We start from the raw sequence: 18,286 nt of genomic DNA, 5'->3' as shown, positions 1-18,286 counted from the left end.
TAACGATGTGGCTTTATGTCTGCTTCCATAAAGATCACAGCCTTGGAAACCCTATGGGGCAATTCTACTCAGTCCTATAAGGTCAGCATGAGCTGCAATCGACCCAACAGCAATGACTATTTATCTGCTACTTATTAATGAGGTGTTCTGAAAACAAATTTAAAATGCATTCAGCCCAGCAACCAAAACAGACTTCAGTTCTTAACAAAAAAAAAAAGAGGAGAGACCCCTCTGTGTGGCAGGGGTGGGCGGTACCTCAATCTCAGCCTGGCCAGGCAGGAGCCAGCAGCTGTCTCCCGGCGCCTGCCTGAGGTGGATGGCAGCCGTGGTGAATACTTTCTTTCTTAAGTGAAGCTCCTCTCTGTGTGTGCTGAATCACAGCATTCACGGGGGGGGGGGGAGAGGGGGCAGTGAGGACAAAAGCATTTACTAAGTGGATACCAGGCATTAGCAGGAGCAGCCTAGGGGCAGGGGCAAAGACCTGGATGGGCCAAAGGCTCGAGCTGGAAAGGAACGTGAAACCATCCCTCCTTCCAATGGTGGGTGCTTGTGTGTGGGGGGGGGGCAGGCACATGAACACTCTGACCACAGACCTTGGTGGGGGAGAGACCAGGACCAAAATAGGCTGAGCGTCTGGGGTGTCAGCTGGGATTCGTCCCTTCCAGCAAGTCACAGCTCAAGCATTCTGTTTACCAAACGCCTTTGCACACATAGAAACCAAGACGGTCTGGGTTCCATGTTAAAGTGGATGGGAAGGGTCCCCTAGGGTGGATTTTGAGGTGTTGGAAGCTTCTCTGACAATGCTGAGGAGGAGGGCCAAGGCCTGGGGCTGCCCAGAGTGAGCCTGGCAGAGGAAGAAAGGGCAAGGCAAGCCAGCAGGCTCTTCTCTGCTGGATCAACCCCGCCTAACACAGCCCCAGTCTGGCAGGTAGCTGAAGGGATGACGTTTGCAGGCAAAGGCGGAGGGGGACGCAACCTCGGCACGCTCTCGAGCTCGTGAGTGTAATCAAAACCAGCTGAGTCCATCAACTCGCAGCTGAAAACCAGGCTGCTCTTCCAAGGGCTGCCAGGAAGAGGGTTTTCCAGTGGCAGAAGCCTGGAATGTTTTTTTACCCAGGAACAACTCCCTTGCCAGGCTGCTCTTCCCTCCCCTGGGGTGGCAGGGCTAAGGGTGGGGACCAGGGAGAAGGGCAGCTTCCCTGGGGCTGTGCTATGCCTTCTCCTCCTGTCCTCCTTCTCTCACGTCCTCCTCGTGGGGCCAAACTGCTCTCACCACAAGCGCCTTCCCTGCCCCTCTGCACATGTGGAATGGAATAAAATCAGTGCTTCCCCATGGGTTGGCCACGCAGCTAAGCACCTGACATGCATTATGTCCTTAACAGTCACAAGAACTCTATGAGGTTGCTTTTTTTTTTTTTCAATCCCTGTTTTAGAGATGAGGACGCTAAGGTGCAGAGAGGCGACATGAATTGTTCAAGGTCGCAGTTAATAAGTGGTGGAACCAGAATTTGAACCCAAAAGTCTGATTCCAGAGCCCACACTCTACCAGTACATCAGACTGCAGTAGAATGATGATGATGATAAAAGAATAAAACATTTACTGTGTAGATGGCGCTCTGGATATCCTATGCCACTTAATTCTCATCACAACCCTATGAAATAAAGGTATTATTTTTATCATCCCCAATTTAAAAAGGGAAACAAAAACAAAGTGTAAGTTACCTCCCCAAGGCCATTCAGTTGGGAATGGCAGGCCCAGGTTCCAACCTAGGTCCCTTTGACTCTACAGCCCACCCACTGTGCACCAGGCCATTCATTCACTTATCCATCCAACAGCAAAATCAGCTAAGCACCTACTGCTGTGCGTCAGGCACTGTGCTGGGCACTGGAGACCCATAGGTGACAAAATGACCTGCGCCTTGCTCTTACAGCCTGCCTGGTAAGGGAAGAAGCCAATTACAACATCACGTGAATAAACGCAGAACTCCAGTTGTGAAGCAAAAGTACACCTAGTCTGAGTGATGCTTTAGGGGGTTTTTTGTTTGTTTTTGGTGGGTAATTTCTGCAAGATGATTTACTTATCTTTTTCATGTATCTTTTATTCCATTCTGTACAAGGAAAGTAACTGAAAATCAAGGATGTATTAATGAAATCACTTGAATGAAACTTTTCACTGTCCAGACATCACAACGCTGCTTTAATACTGCATTTTACCAGGTTTTTTTTTTTTTATGACACTCAGGTGCTTCTGTATAGTAAGTAGAGGGAAAGGCTGAGACTAAAAACATCAGGCCAGCTCCCAGGGAGTAACCGGAAAAAGCCAAATCACTCTTTTCCTGTTTGCTAGCATAACTAGCATTTTAACACAAGGAATAGCCATCAGAAGTAGGTTATGGTCACTACCGGGCCACCCCAGACTCACCTATAAGGCAAACTCATCTATCTGGAGCAGTGGTTCCCAAAGCATGATCTCTGGACCAGTGCCCTCAGCATCACAGAGGGCTTGTTAGAAATGCATATTCTTAGACCCAATCCCACGCTTCCTGAATCAGAGACTCTGGGAGTGGGACCCAACAACTTGTGATTTAGCCAGAGTTCCAGGTGATTCTGATGCAGGCTAAGGCTTGAGAGCCATTGATCTAGGACAGGCACTGAAAGGAAGGGAACCAACACTGATTGTCCACTGTGTATTAAGCTCACAACATCTCGATTCACCTTCACAATAACCCCAGAAATATACAATTTTATTCTACAGATGAAGAAAAGAGGGTTGGGGAGCTTATCTACATTGCCCAATATCATACTGCTGAGAAGCTGCAGAGATGAGCTTTAAATCAAAGTCTGTTAAGAGTGTGGACTTTGGATTCAAAACAGGGCTAGATTCAAATCCTGGCTTTGCCACTTACTGGTTATTTGGACTTGGGTAGACAACTTAACCTCTCTGAGCCTGAGCTACCTCATCACTTAAAATGGAAGTCAGTGAATAGAAGGTTCTGTTTTCGAGGACTCAATGAAATAAGCCATGTAAAAGGCCTACCACGATGTCTGGCACACCATGAGTATATAACATAGAAAAAAACAAAACCCGTTGCTGTTAGTCGACTTCGACTCAAGTGATCCTATAGGACAGAGTAGAACTGCCCCATAGGGTTGCCAAAGTGCAGCTGGGGGATTCAAACTGCCAACCGTTTGGTTGGCAGCTGAATTTTTAACCACTACGCCACGAGGATTTCCATGTAACAGATGGCTGTTATTATGTAAGAGGACAGACAGAACCTGTAGGTCCCAAAGGCCTTTGAGCACCCAAAATTGACATGATCAACTTCAGGCACTAAAATTCAAATACTTTACTCACAGGTGAGCCCTTCAGACTAGTTTACTGCCCAGCCAGTCTAATCTACAAATAATTCTATCTGGTGAAAAGCAGTAACTCAGGAGAAGGATGAGGGGCCAGGAAGGGAAGATGACTGCTGTCATGGAAGAAAAGTAACAAGCGCAGCTGCCTCACCAAGGAGAGGTCAATAGCGTTATTAGCCAAGGCTTAAGGAAACCAGCACACACACATGCATGTGTGTGTCTATGTAAAAACTTAACCAGAGTGGATGAAAAGTTAGAAACATCGCATGTTTAAAGAAATATCCTTGCAGCTTTCCAGCCAAGCTGGCTATCTAAAATGACTTGGTCCCAGAGGCCTAGATAGCTGAGGTTTCTTCCTCCACAGAGACAGATTATCGCAGTGGTTGAGAGAGCAGCCTCCTGGTGCCAGGCTACCCAAGTTCTAAACTGGCCTGCTATTTATTAATTGCGTGACCCTGGACAAGTCAATTAACTTCTTAAGCCTCAGTTTCCTCATAATAACAAAAAAACCTACCTCACAGCGTTGTGAGGATCAATAGGCGCTCAATAAATGTCACAAATTATTTTTGGGCGAATACACGTGTACTGTCTTTCCCTAGGCCTGCTTTCTACCATGATAAAAGGGTTGTTTTCTTTGGTCAAACAGACAATATACAGGCTTCAGACAAAGGAAGGGGCAGAGAAGTACTTCTAGGGCTAAAGGACTGTTAGCAGTGAGGCTCTGAGGGAGTGGTTCTGGGGATAGTGACAGATACACAACCCCAGATAGGAAAACTAAAGGAAGGCTGTCTGGTGAGGTTAAAAAGTGACTGATGATCTTCAGAGGACCCAAGTGTATTGAAAACACAAGATAATGGGGCTCCAAATTACTAAAGGAAGGGAGCCAGCATCTACTGAGCACCTACTGTGGTAGGGAATTTGCACTCACATTGATTCGCTTATTCCTCCTAGCCATCCTGGGCAGTTGGTATTAATATCCCCAGTTCTTAAATGAGGAAACCGAGACTCAGAGGGCACAGGTTAAGTTGATAAGTCACACAGTTAATAAGTGGTAGAGGTGGAATTCAAGCCCAGGCCTGGTTGACTCCCATTATACCACACAGATAGCCATGGTCTAGTACGAAGGGAGCAGGACACACCTGTGTCACTCTCTTCCCACCCTCTCATCTCCTGCCAGCGCTTGCCACTAGCCAAACATAATCTGAAGCCAGAAGGCAAGGGAGCCCACTGAGGCAATCCATACAGGTCAGCCTTTGGACACAGAGCAGGATGCCAAAGAGCAGATCTGGGACAGCAGATGGAGAATATACAGCACAGTGGGAAAACCAGGTTCCTGCCCTCCAGGGTTTCAGGGTTCAGAGCTAGGATTTATCTAGCCCAGTCCAGGAAGGACAGGAGGTAATACAGTGGAGTGGTTTGGAGGCTAGCAAGACAGAAGCAAGCACTGTGCTCTTACTCCCAGGGCCTGTGTGGGTGTCCCCTTATCCCTTTCAGACCAGCAGTTGAAGAGTTTAGGGCAGTCTAAGAGTCTTAAACTGGGGAAGAGGTAGAATCTACTCTGATTTTCAAGAGCCACAGCTACAAATTCCTTTCCTCTCCCCAACACCTGGGTAAAGCAGGCTCCTTCCTGCCCATCCCCTACCCATCTTTCTCTATTCCATTAACTGGTTTCATCAGTCTTTGAGATGACATTATCTCTATTGCTGTAAAACAGGAATAGTAGTAATCGAGTCATCAGAACTTGTCTAACTTCATTGGGGTTAATGAGAATCACCAGCAGCACAAAGCTGATTCCCATGACATGAAGGTCAGACATACCTCCACTTTCCAACCTTTTTACCAATTCTGATACCAGCTGTCCCTCCCATGACACTCTCTACTTCTCTTCTGAGTTTGATAATCCATTGTAATGGCCACACAGAACTCATAGATTATACTTACAGTTAAGGGTTTTTTTTAAGGAAGTAACAGGGTACAACTCAGAAACAGGAAGCATGAAGGCAGTCTCTCCTCTTCAGTGCAGGACAGTTCTCACAGCTCCTCGTGGCAGTTCAAGCCTCTTCTCAGCCCCCTTAGGACAGGCCTCCTCTCTGCCCTCTGAGGACAGACTCCTCTCGGCCCCTCATGACAGGCTCCTCTTGGCCCTGCTGTCTGTCACCACCAACTTTGCTGCCGGGCCCCTTCTAGGCCTCTTGCTGTGTTTAGTGTTATAGCCCTTGACCCCATGCTAGCTCTTTTAGGAGGTTCCTTGCCTCTTCTCTCTTCTTTCTTCCTTGTGTTTCTTCCTGCTGCTTCTCTTTCTGTCTGAAAAATCTCTGTGGGGTTTGATGCACATATACACAATTTGTCAATTTCAAGGCATGGCCCTCCCAGCAGGGGGCCAAAAACTGACCAATCCTCCCTCTGTAGGCCACAGAAACTTCACTGACATAGTAAGCTACAGTCACCTCATTTGCATAGTCTATTGACCAATCCCTATAAGGTACATACCAATCACAGGGTAAGCTGCAGCCCAGTACCAGACAAAAAGTATCAAACCACAAATTTACCCAGGAAATGTTAATCAACCTGGACATAAGTAACAAACCTTCGGGGACAGAAAACTAAGGCAAAGATAACTCCTCAGGACTTAAGGGGAAAATATGTCAAGCTGTTTTTCCAAATAACCAAGGCAAAAGGCCACATAAACAAACTCATTTCACCCTCACTGCCTGCCTCCCTGAAGAGAGCACACACTTCAAAAGAGCAGGGGCTCATCTGTCTCGTTCTCTGCTGTTGTTCACTGCTGTGTCCCTAGCACCTATACATGGCCTGGCACTGAGCAGGTACTCAATAAATGTTTGGTGAGTAACTAAATGGATATTCCGCACAGAATGGTGGGTAGGCCTCACGCTTTACTCCGTGATACTTTATCATCTTGGCTCCAAGGTCTCCCAGCAGGCCGGCACTGCTTGAGCTCCAAGTTTCACCACAAGTGTCATGAAAGCAGCTCCTCCTGCCTTTGCTTTGAGCCCTTGCTGTCCTAAGGCTCAGAGCTGCTCCCTGGGAATCAGGCTGGATTCAGGTGCCATCCTAATGGCATCATGGGTAAGATTATAGGCCCTGAAGTCCGCAAGCCTGGATATGAGACTCCGCTCCATCACTTCTAACTCTGTGTACTTGGGCAAGCTACTTAACACCTCTCTAAACCTCACTTTCCTCATCTCTAAAAGGATGAGACTGATGGTTCTTATTGCATGGAGTTAAATAATTCATGTTAATGCTTAACAAGGTGCCTGGTACCCAGTCTAAGTGCTCAATCAATGTTCTCTCTATTCTTATTATCTCCCATGAAGCTGTCTCCCATCTCTGCCTCCAGGAACCCAAGTTCTAACTTCCTTCTTATATCTGTTTATGGAAAGCAACTCTGGAGACCCTTCAGGCACCAGCTGATCGCAATCACACTTGGTTTGGGTCCCAGCTACAGAAAAATACATTTGTGAATAGCAGCTCCCTGTGGGTTCATCAAGGAAAGGGAAATGACAGATTTAAAAAGAAATAATTAGTATCTGTATCCACAGAGATTAACAAAACATGGCTCTGTCCTCAAGGAACTCACAGTCCAGGAGAGAACAGACCTACAAGCAAACAAGTCCAACAAAGTATTAGAGATATGGGAATCAGGGAGAGAGAAATGCCAGCATCGATGATGTGGTGCAGAGACCACGTATTCTCCAACCCACCAGTGGAGTCAAGGGCATCCCCCTAAAACATCAGTACCTCTGCAGTGAATCACATGAATGTTGACATTAAGTGGGATAAAGACTATATGTAGCCTCAGATCTGTTCAAGTCAGATTTTGTCACCAAAGGAGTTTGTGCCAAACTTTTGAAAAACAGACTTGCTGTTTTTGAGAAATTTTTGGGTTTTAGAATTGTGGATAAGGGATTGTGGATTTGTAGTCATGGTGGGGTTATCCACTGGCAAATGTTTTAATTTCTTTAAGATCTGAAGGAAAAGTTCTAGGTTGAAGAAAACATTTTAATATGCAATATTAAATTTTAATCTATATCTTCATATCAATGCCGGGGGCAGTGGTGGCGTAGTGGTAAAGTCGTCACCTTCCATGTGTGAGCCCGGCTTTGATTTCCAGCCAATTAACCTCCAGCGCAGCCACCGGTTGTCTGTCAGTAGAGGGTTGTGTGTTGCTACGATGCTGAAGGTTTCAGCAGAGTTCCAGACTAAGACAGACTAGGAAGAAAGGCCTGTGGCTTTACTTCTGAAAATCAGCCAGTGAAAACCCTATGGATCACAATGGTCCAATTCCATCGTGCATGGGGTCACCATGACTCTGGGGCTGACGTGATGGCAGTTAACAGCAATAACATACCAATGCAATTGTAAAAGACAGTTTAAATATATATTTTTTCTGGAGGAAGGAGCACAGAAAGCAAAAGTGCCTAGGGTCCACAAAAGTCATCACGTGGTCCTGCTTGTAGTACCATCCTCATAAAAACACTGAGAAGGTTCAGTGAGATAATGCAAATACAAGAACCAGCACAATGTATGGCACATAATAAGTACTCAATAAATGGTGACAATAATATTTTCATAGCCTCATTTTCCTCATCTCTAAAATGGAATAATCACTGTCCTCCCACCTCCCATGCCTGCTGTGAGGCTCAAGGGAGATAACAAACGCCAAAGCGCTTTGGGAAATGAACCTGCAGTGCAGAGAGGAGCTATACGAGGAAGACGATGCATCATCATCCTCCTGTGCTTTTCAGGAATACAAGTGGACGTTCTTCTGCTGCCCACGTCCACACTCTGCCTACACGCGCCAGGACAGCCACCAATGGCTCATCGTCTGTGCTGTCTTCCTTCCTGCACCTGCTGGGCAGATGGAGCAGCAAGGAAGGAGGGGAAGGCAGGGCCAGGGGGGGAACACCTGGAAGCCAGATCAATGGAGCAGGGGGTTACACGGGGACACCCAGAGTCAGCTTAGGAAGAAAGCCTAGGGTAGCCCCTCAGTGGTCTCTGGATGCTAAAATAATTAATATCCGTATCCACAGAGATTATTAACAAAACACAGTTCTGTCTTCAAGGAACTCACAGTCCAGGGGAGGACAGATCTACAAGCAAACAAGTCCAATGAAGTATTAGAGGTATGGGGATGGGGGTGAGAGAAATGCCAGCATTGTGATAATGTGGTGCACAGACCACGTATTCTCCAACCCCCATCAGTACTTCTGCAGTGAATCATGTGAACGTGGACATTAAGGAGCATAAAGACTCTGGACCCCTTTTCCACCCCTAGCCAGCCTCCCAAATGACATTCCTTGCTACCCTTGCCCTGAGGCCTTATTAGTCTCTTCAGAGGAATGCTATTTGGCTGAACTGCTACAGTTGAGGGCTAGGGACCCACAAGACCTGGAGCAAAGGTCTGGCCCTGACTTTTCCTCTGAGGCCCTCCCATCCAGCCTCTCTGGCTCTGAACAGACTCTGTTTGATTTTCCTCTGTCCTCTTACATTCTCCATCTCAGCTGCTTAAGCCAGAAACAGATGATCATCCCTGACTCCTCACTTTCCTTATTCTCTCCCTCTTCCCTGATCATCTGTTATCACTCCAGAGTCATGCCTACTGCCCAGCTCTGGTTCAGCCACGCCAACTCTCCTACTGGCCTTCCTGCCTCCAGCCTTTCCCATTCATTTCATTCCCCATACTAGTCATGGATGACTCTGGCCATGTCACTTCCCAGTTTGATCCCTTCTGTGGTCTCTAAGACTCTACAAGCTGGCCCCTGATGAGGTCTATGACCTTGCATGCGCCCTCTACACTCTAAGCCCCAGCCACCATGTGCTCTTTCTTATCCAGGCCCATCCCCTGCCTTCTACTGGAAAACTCCATCTCACACCTGCCTTACCTAGCTATCTGCTATGCAACCTCCAGAAAGTCCTTCCTGCCTGCCCAGGCTGGCCAGATGGTCCCTCAGTGTTCACAGACGGAGCTTCATTGCCTATTGACTCACCTGTATCCCCCACTAAAGTGGAGGACTCTCTAAAGTCAGACATGGGCCTGATTTCCCCCATGTTCCAGACCATGCACAGGCCTGGCCTGGAGAGGTTCTTGTCTGAATTTATGAGAGAAATGATGAGTCAGAACCCCTGGACATACCACATACAGAGAGAACTTTGTGAAGGCTAGCATTTCCATTTAGTTGCTCAACAAACATTTATTATGTGTTTTTATGTGCTAGGTCCTGAGTTAGAGGCTCAGGACAGAGCCCAGAACAAGATAGCCCAGACATTGCCCTCGGACCTCCCTGATGATACTGCCCACCTCTCTGCTGGCAGCTCCTGCTGGCCAGAACCGGTGTCTCTGCCTGGTGACCTCACCCTGGTCTCATGCCTGAAAAAGCTCACTTCATCTATCTCTTGCCAGAAGTCCTGCTTTCTCTGCTCAGTTGCCTCCTTGGGCCCCAGGAAAGGTAAGTAAGGTCAGTGACACTCAGCTGCTTCTTGGGATGAGAATTTCAACAGGCATCTGTGTAAGGGGGTTGAGATCCTCCCTCACTGGCCATAAAACTACCCTCAACTCATCTCTTGTTTGGGGCAAAGGTCCTGTCTGGCACAGACAATATTCCAGAAGGCTACAATTAAATACACACACATTTAAATATACAATTAAATACATATACACTTTTACATATGTACATAATACATACACACACACTTATATATATACTTTTACATTTGTACATAATATATACATATATACACACACACATATATACAAGACAAAATGGAAACTAGAAAACTAAAATTAAATCTCTAATCTCTCTGCTCCTCAGTCTCCCCTCTTGGAGATGGGTCCCAGCATCAGCTGCAGTATGAGAAAGCAGGGACAGAGATCAAAAGAACATTCCTTTAAAATATTGTTAGGAAGACAAAATGAAAACCAGTCAACAAACTTTTCAGCAAATTGGCTTTGGGCAAACTGACCTAAAGCCCAAACTCTGGTGCTTTTTGCTGTTAGTTGCCATCAAGCACCGAACTGCTTCACAGGGTTTTCTAGGCTGTGACCTTTCGGAAGCAGATTGTCAGGCCTGTCTTCTGAGGCACCTCTGGGTGAGTTCAAAACACCAGCCTTTTGGCTAGCAGTTGAGCGTGTAACCATTTGCACCACCCAGGGACTGCCCCTGGTGCTTAAAAAATATTTGTTAACTGAATAATGAATGTGTTTGACTGTTAGGTACCATCCAGACTTTGGCAGGTAGGTTGAGAAGTCCTTTGGCAGGTAGGTTGTGAAGTCCACAATGAAATGGGTCATACACGAGCTAACAACAGGCTCTCAAAGCTGCTTTGTAATTGAGCATGCGCTCTGTTCTGACGTTTGAGTAGACTTGTATAGCAAGCTTTCAACAGACATAATATCCTCAAAGGGCTTTCCTGGATATGCTCTGTGACACTGGGAAGTACAGGACACCAATGGCACTGCCTTAGAATCTTCCCATAAATGTAGGGCTTCTAACTTCTTGCCAGAGCCAGAGAACACACTGCTCTCCTGCCCGAGTCACAGGATCTGACCACAATGCCTCTAGGAGAGGAGGGGACTAGGTAGCTCACTCTCAGCTGAGAGGCAGCTGTTTTACTAAAGTTGGATGGACAAAGGTTTTTGGCAGTTCTACAGGCTTCCTGATGCTCAGACACTCCCCCAGGCCTTTCCAAGTCCAGCTGACCAAGCGAGCAGGGGCTTTGCCTTTTTGTTGCTCAACCATGGGCCAACCTCACTGGAGCCCAAATTACTAAAACGGTCATACTTTCCTGAATCTGAGAAGTCATGAACTGTAAAATGCATCATGTTCCAGTAAAAAAAAATAAAAATGCTGCTCATTAAACTATGGCATGCCACCGATTGTAAGATCCATCATGATTTGAGAGATCTTAAAACAAGAAAAGTATGTTAAAATCAATGAAATGCACTTTGTTTTCCGAACAACTGTGTTCTTGCTAGCTTTGATTTGGGTCTTAATCTCAGTCCTATTACTTCCTAGCTCTGTGGCCTGGTGCAAGGAACTTCACTTTGCTAAACCTCTATCTTCTCGTTTATAGAAGAGAATAATACGCCCCCATAGGGTTTTGAGAGAAGAAAATGAAATGATGCCTCCAAAATATTGAGCCTAATGCATAGCACATCACAGGTAGCCACAAAAGGTACTGCTCTAACAATGCCTGTGGGACTGCATGTTTCTTTCATTTTCCAGTTTTATGTGGATACACTAAGTTGAACCAAACAACGAATTCATGGGGTTGATATTTCCCAACAGACTGTGACAAAAGGCAGGGAGGGCAGACAACTGAATTAAGAACCACCAACTGACCGACACCAACAGCAGCAGAAGTACAGGAGGTTTGGGCAAGAAGACAAATTCAATTAGGATGCAGGGATTTTCAGTTCCTGAAATGAAGGAGTAGACTGCACTAAACCTCTGGCCAATAATAAATATAAACTTTGGACAATATATAAAAAAACAACTGCTTGAAAGCACTTAAGAACAGTCAAAAGCAATAGAAACTGGAGGAGATATGATCCCTGAAAGAAGAGAAGCATATTAGGGCACTTCCCAGTTCACTGTGATATATGAGAGAATAGAACTAAAACAGAAAGAAGCAGTCTTATTGGCTGGGCAGAAGAAAAAGAAGTTGAAGTTTGACGTTGGAAATTGAAGGGGGAAATGCCAGACAGAAGAGAGCCACAGAAGGGGAAGCCCCAAAATTAGTGAAAATTTCCCTCATATAGTTAGTTAACCCTTTAATTGTGTATCTGCAGAGAGATGCTCTAAGGATCCCAATAGGAAGCAGGGAGGCAGACATTTCAGCAGATATAATTAGGAAATAAAATTTGGAGCTCAAGTCCTGCCAAGTTACAGGGGGCTTAGCAAATACCTAAGGCTTTCAATTTAATCCCAGGAGGCCATGCCTTAAAGTGAACCCAGGACTAAGGGTTATGCCCTGGGACTGTGGGAAGAACCAAATTAACCTACTTGGACAAAGTTTAGAAACCAAGCCTCCACAGGATCAAAAGGATAGGCCAGTAATTTTAGCTGTCTGCTGGAGTAAAACATAACACTCTTTAGGGCAAGAAAACAAAATCCAGAGTTTCTTCAATATATCATCCACAATGTCCAGTACACAATAAAAATTATAAAAATGTGGAAGAAGCAGGACACTGGGGGCCATAAGCAAAAGAAAAAAGAGTCAATAAACTCAGACCCACTGATCCCCCAGAATTGGTAGACAAGGGCTTTAAAACGGGTATTATAAATGTGCACAGGATTTTCAGGAAATGAAGGCTAGAACGCATGAATGAGTAGGGAGTCTCAGAAGAGATACAGAAACTATAAATGTAAACCAAGTGGAAAAACTAAAACTGAAAAATACAATACCTAACATAAAAAATACTTTGGATAAATTTAACAGCAGATTGGATATTACAGAAGAAAGGATGAGGAAATTTGAAGACAGGTCGGTAGAAATTATCTAAACTTTTAAAGCACATAGAGAAAAAAATGATATAAATAAATAAACAAGGCAAGCTTCAATGACTTGTGGAACAACACCAAGTGTGTAAATGGAGTTCCAAGAAAAGCAGGGAATGGGGAAACTGGGAAGACAAACAATATTTGAAGAAAAAACCAATTTCTCCCACATACCCAAATTTGGTGAAAAACATCGACCCACAACCCAAGAAGTCCAGTGAACACCAAGCTGAATAAATACAATTACATCTATTCATATCATGGTCCAACTGCTGAAAACCAAAGACAAGAGAAAATCTTAAAAGTAGTCAGAGGGGGAAAAATACCCCTTGTGGACAGAGGACCAACAATAAGGAAGACAGCTGACTTCTCCTCAGAACAATGTAGGCCAGAAACAATAGAAAGACATTTAAAAAGCACAGGAAGAAAAAAAAAAGTAAATTCGAAATACATAAATCTTTACATGCTGGTGGGACTCTGAGATTGCAAGATGTAGCAAATTCCCTTCATCCCAAGCACATCCCTCTAAAATATACATTACACACTCCCCCTCACACAAACACTCTCTCCTACCACATACATCTCAGTAGAATACCCCAATGTTTCAGACAGAAAAAAAAATTGACTCTCAAGAGGTGGTAAGACATGAAAATACATGAAGTCATTTATACAAATGTGGGACATATGTTAAGATTCTTTGTGTTCTGCCCATGTAAACATTACACATTTTTCATCCTGACAGAAACAACAAAAACAGTGATTCCCCTCTCTAAAAAAAAAAAAAAAAACTGTAGTCACGTGATGCTTCCGTCCAACAGGCTGGTGAAAATGGTGCTTCTGGAGAAGGTTAGGGTGAGGGGATTTCAAGATGTGTCAGTCACCAAGTTAGAAGCTTGATGAAGCTGCTCTGGGTGAGAGTGGGTAGAAGGCTGGGGTTGGGAACAGTAACGGCAGCAGCAGCAGCAGCAGCAGCAGCAGCAGCAACAGCCACCATTTCCTCAGAAGTTGCTGAATGCCATGTATTGTGCTAAGTGCTTTAGGTACATTATCTTTTTCAGTCCTTACACCAACTCCAAGGGGTATTACCCCTTTTTCCAAACGAGGAAACCAAGTTTCTGAGAGAATAATAAAGTTGTTCAAGGTCACATAGTGGGTTAGTGACAGGGTTAGGATTTGAGCCCAGGTCCCTCAGACTTCAAGCCACAGCTCTTCACCCTCCCTTACTTAGCCATTCACTTGTTCACTCCACGGTAATGTATTATAGAAAAGAAGAACTCTACATGGTCCATATATGCCCTTGTTCCCAGGAAACTCATAGCCCAGTGAAGGAGACAATAAAAATTACTATAGCCAACATTTACCGAGTACTTACTATGCACTAGCCAATGGGTGTTACACTTAATGTGTAACATCTCATTTAATTCTCACAACAGCCCGATGACATAGATCCTTTGCTGGTCCCACTTAACAAATGAGGAGAATGAGGCTCAACCACTGAGTGGTAGGACTAGAATCTGACCACAGAGCTCAAGCTCCCAGCTACACATTTGACTGTCCAAGGCCACCAAAGGGGCAGGACCATGGAAAGACAGGCACAGCAAGGCCATCCTGATCACCCCATCTCTGCCACACCTGATGGGACCCCAGGAACCTTGAATTTTGAAAATGAATTTGTTTTAGTAACGGAATCTTGGGCTGCACCTGCACCCACAGGGTGGAAAAGTCCTGGAAATTCCTTCCTGACCCAGTGATAAGAGCTGGAGGGTTGGACTTATCAATTGCCACTGTCACCCCCAACTGCTGCTCTCACCAGGATGGCTGCAACCATTTCCCATCAGCTCCAGAAGCCTTGTCTCTAGCTCCTATCAATTCGGTCTTCAAGGAATAAAATCTTACCTCCTTAACATGACCTCATCTTCTACCATACTCCTCTCCTCAGCCAAATGGTACGTCTCTCAGCTCCTCTAAAGAACTCCCTATAATTGCCCTTGCCTCAGGGTCTGTTCCAGTTATTGCTGCTATGTAACAAATTACCACCAAAACTTAGCAGCCTACACAACCATTTTATTATATGCATGGATTCTGTGGGTCAGGAATTCATATATAGAACAGCAGATTGTCTTGACCCTGCTCTATCTATGATGTCTGGGGCCTCAAAGAAAACTCTACAGCTGCGAGTGACTCATCACCTGGGGGTGACTTGATGGCTAGATGCTGGAATCATCTAGAGGCATCTTTCTTCATATGTCTCGGGGTTGACAATGGCTGTCAGCTGAAGCCTCCACCTACACATGGCCTCTGCGTGGACAGTTCAGGACAGCTGGACTTTTTAGCTCTAGCTTGGCTCAGGGGTCCAAAAGTAAGTGCCCCAGGGAACAAGGCAGAAGCTACATTGCCTTTTCTAGAAGTCATGCAGTGTCACTTCCACTGCATCCTACTGGTTACAAGCAAGTCACAAACCTACTCAGATTCAAGAGAAGAAGGCACAGGTTCCACCTCTCAATGGGAGGAGAATCAAGGTCACACTGTGGGCTGGGGGTATATTGTTGGGGCCATCTTTGAAAAAGCAATCTGCTACAGGGTTTCTATAATGAGCCCTGGTGGTACAACTGTTAACTGCTCAGCTGCTAACTGAAAGGCTGGCAGTTCCAACCTACCCAGTGGCTCCACGGGAGAAAGTCCTGGCAATCTGCTCCTGTAAAGATTACAGCCTAGAAAACCCTACGGGGCAGTTCGACTCTATCACATGGGGTAGCTATGAGTCGAAGTCAACTCGATGGCATCCAGCAACCACAGGGTCTTTATACACTATTCTCTCTGCCCAAACCATCCTCTCTCCAAGCTTGTCACTTGGCTAATTCTTAACCATGCTTCAGGTTTTAGCTTAAGTACCACTTCCTCAGAGAGTCTTCGCTGACTGCCTCGCCCAGGCTTAATCATGTCATCCCTTAGTGCCCAGCATTTCTCATGTACCACACTAGGTCTATCTCCTATCTAGGCTCTGAGCTCTCTAAGGACAGGGACTTTGGCTTCCTGGAACTAACTCAAGCAGGTTCCCAATAAACATTTCCTGAAAGGAAAGGAGAAAGGAAGGGAGGGAGGGAGGAGGGAAGGGAGAGAAGAGAGGAGAGGATGAACACAGTGGATCTGTTTACCCAGAGACAAGGAACACGATGCACTGTGCCTAGGGGTAGGGAGAATACCGCTCAAATTTTTCTCCCAATTTGTACCCAAACGTCATCACCACGACCAACCATCATCACTGAAAAAATTTTTTTTCAAAAGGAAATAAGAGTCACTACCATATTTTCACACAGCTGTTGTCCAAGCAGAGGGACAAACCTGTGCCTGCTGCTCCCTTCCCATGTTTGTCCTCTTCCACGTCTCTGCTTCCTGCCTGGGTGTCAGGGAGCAGGCCTGGCCCTTCCTCCTCTGTGCCTTCTCCCCAGCCTGATGATACCAATGATGTCTGTATGATGTTTACTTTGTAGGGTCTAACGTCAGCCATCTGTCTTGCTTTGCTTCTATAAATGTTTACTGAGCTCCACCTATATGGCAGGCTCTGTGCTGAGGACGCTGATGGAGTGACATCATTTGTTCCTAGAAGTGCCAATAAGAGGTCATATTCTGATGAAAACACTGACGCTGAGCAGGAACACAGAGCAGAAGCTCTGGGACTGTGGCCCCAGGCCCGCTAACTACAGAGTCTTGAGTTCAGCTCACTAATGGCACCCTTGGACCTGTGCCAAGCACTTTCCCGAGTGATCTCACAGAATCCTTGCTACAGCCCTTGGAGGCAGATTACTAATATTAGCCCATTTACAGATGCATGAAAGGGATATCCAAAGAGATGAAGTGACTTAATCAAGGCAACTCAGGTGGGAATGCAAATATTGCCCCCACCCCCTGCCTGTGATATTTCCACTGTCCTAAGCCACCGCCTTCTGCTAACTTAAGCACAGACGCTGCCCAGCTTCTGTGGTGACACCTCGGGCTCCCTCCCCAGGATTTAAAGATGAGAGTGAGGCCTCCGAGACCACAGTTGATGGGGAGAGGCACTCTGGGCTGAGCTGTTCCACCTGCCCACCTAGGGCTCTTGGGGGCAGTGCATAGGTGAGGGAACAATCCAGGGGGGAACCCCACTCCCAACTGCCTGCACAGCTGGAGTGGATCTAAACCCATTACCTGCATCAAAGGGGAAGCTCTCTGTCTCCGCAGAGCGCACCAGGAGCTGCTGGGGCTTTTGGGAGCGGGCTGGCCATGGAGCAGAGGTGGCCAGGCAATCCGTGCCAAGGAAGGAGGGGGCTGGAGAGTCGGCCGCCAAGCCAGGCTGGGGCGGGAGGGGCCGGGCCAGCTGGGGCCGGAGCTAGTGTGACATCACCGGGCGGCCCGCCTCTGTCTGGGCTGAGGGGAGGCCCGGAGCCTTTCTGGGGCCTGGGGGATCCTCTTGCACTGGTGGGTGGAGAGAAGTGCCTGCAGCCAACCAGGGTCAGGCTGCGCTCACAGTTTCCTCCGGCAGCATGTAAAGGCTCCACAAAGGAGTTGGGAGTTCAAATGAGGCTGCTGCAGACTGCCTGAGGATGAAGCCCCAGCCCTGAGTGGCACTGCCTGAGCCCCAGGACCTGCAGAGCAAGGCACTGAGGCAGTCGCTGGCCCCCACCGTGAGAGAAGGCAGGCTGTGAGCGACCCCAGCAGGACACCAGCCAGCCCCCGCCCCATCCCTGGCCGGAGCTCTGCTGTGGAGGCAAAGTGAGCAGAGGCCAGAGAGGCAGGGCTGCTTGGCGGCCAGTCTGGCCTGTGACTTGGGGACCCCCTCCTGGAGGCCATGGAAAGGCTGCCCCACTGACGGCCAAGGTGAAGCATGTGAGGAGCTGCTCTGGGAGCCAACCAGGAAGGAAGAGGTAAGGGGGCAGCGCTGTGGGCACACAGGGGCAGGGAGTGAGAGGCAGCAGCTGGCCCCATGGCCCAAGGTTCCAGAGCCCTGACCCCTCCATCTGGCGGGGGTGGGGGTGTGTACAGCTAAACCCAGAGGGGGTCACTCCTGCTTTCACTTGGAAGCAAACAAGAAATCTGCCAGGGGCAGAGCCTGTGGACACTTGGGTAGGGGGGTGGCCTTTGGGGGTGTGAGGTCATGTGCTGGAATTGCAAGGATTTCATCAGGAAGTTCCATTCTCTTTCCTCAGACAAAGAACTTCTGGGGTAAAGACAGGTAGGTTTCTGGGTACAGCTTGGCAGCAGGGGTGTGTATGTGTGTGTGGGTTTGTGTGTGTGGGTATGTGTGCTGATGTGAAGGCAGGGTAGCTAGAGGACTTAAGAAGTCCGTTTGTGAACTTTGCGTTCCTATGCACCCGGGCTAGAGATTATGCCAAGGCAAAAGCAAAAGCATGCGCTGATCCTAAGAGAGCCGGGAG

At 46.9% G+C, this 18,286-nt stretch overlaps 2 protein-coding genes across 14 annotated transcripts in view; one reads left to right on the top strand and one right to left on the bottom strand.

Moving 5' to 3' along the window:
• Positions 1 to 18,286, bottom strand: part of RALGPS1 (Ral GEF with PH domain and SH3 binding motif 1) — a 397,350-nt gene that overhangs the window by 132,954 nt on the left and 246,110 nt on the right. The window lies entirely within an intron of this gene.
• Positions 17,262 to 18,286, top strand: part of ANGPTL2 (angiopoietin like 2) — a 42,478-nt gene continuing 41,453 nt past the window's right edge. The window contains exon 1 of the mRNA XM_049896611.1: positions 17,262 to 17,776. The gene's annotated coding sequence lies outside the window, so the exon portion shown is untranslated. The remainder of the gene's footprint in view (positions 17,777 to 18,286) is intronic.

The sequence above is a fragment of the Elephas maximus genome, chromosome 9 (assembly GCF_024166365.1).
Source record: "Elephas maximus indicus isolate mEleMax1 chromosome 9, mEleMax1 primary haplotype, whole genome shotgun sequence".
NCBI lineage: Eukaryota > Metazoa > Chordata > Mammalia > Proboscidea > Elephantidae > Elephas > Elephas maximus.
This window is presented reverse-complemented; position numbering and strand designations above follow the sequence as displayed.